This window comes from Galeopterus variegatus, unplaced genomic scaffold (genome assembly GCF_000696425.1).
Source record: "Galeopterus variegatus unplaced genomic scaffold, G_variegatus-3.0.2 Scaffold1580, whole genome shotgun sequence".
Taxonomy (NCBI): Eukaryota; Metazoa; Chordata; class Mammalia; order Dermoptera; family Cynocephalidae; genus Galeopterus; species Galeopterus variegatus.
In genome coordinates this window covers 272,806-273,329 of record NW_007727691.1, presented here as the reverse complement: position 1 = coordinate 273,329, position 524 = coordinate 272,806, and the positions used below count along the sequence as shown (strand labels likewise).

Sequence of the window (524 nt, the reverse complement as noted above, 5' to 3'; positions counted from 1 at the left end):
TATATATATGGGAAGGAGGGGAGGGGTGGCTGGGGAGGATAGGGATCTAACTGAAGTTATTGCATATTTTCTGTATCCCGGGAGTGTTATACATTTTTTAATTTTATTCTCACAATGGCTGTATGATGTAAGTTTTATTATTTCCAAGAAAATTTATTGTCTGTGAGAAAATTCCAAAAGAGTATTTTGTTCCTTTGAAATTTATATATAAATACATTGTATCTCTTGATTTAAACATCTTAAGTGTAATTGAGTCAGAATCTGGGATTTTACCCTATTTATAAGCTAATAAATTAGATTATTACTGTTTCATGGTTGCTAGTAGAAGACATGAGAGTCCTGGCTCAGAGACAAAGGACTTTATTACTCAGAACATAGCAAGCAACATGAGCTTCACGTGTATATTGGTTTCCCCTGTCCCCTGAGGCCCACAGTGGATGTGGAGGGGCCCAGTGCCATGCATGCAGTGGGTTTGCATCACAGCCAAGGAACATGTGTGCTTTGGGCTCTCCTTCTTTGTTCCA

General features: G+C 38.4%; 1 protein-coding gene across 1 annotated transcript in view; it reads left to right on the top strand.

Annotated features, from left to right (window-relative positions):
- RCL1 (RNA terminal phosphate cyclase-like 1) overlaps window positions 1-310 on the top strand; it is a 63,427-nt gene extending 63,117 nt beyond the window's left edge. The window contains exon 10 of the mRNA XM_008577812.1: window positions 4-310. The gene's annotated coding sequence lies outside the window, so the exon portion shown is untranslated. The remainder of the gene's footprint in view (window positions 1-3) is intronic.
- Window positions 311-524: the final 214 nt, after the last annotated feature.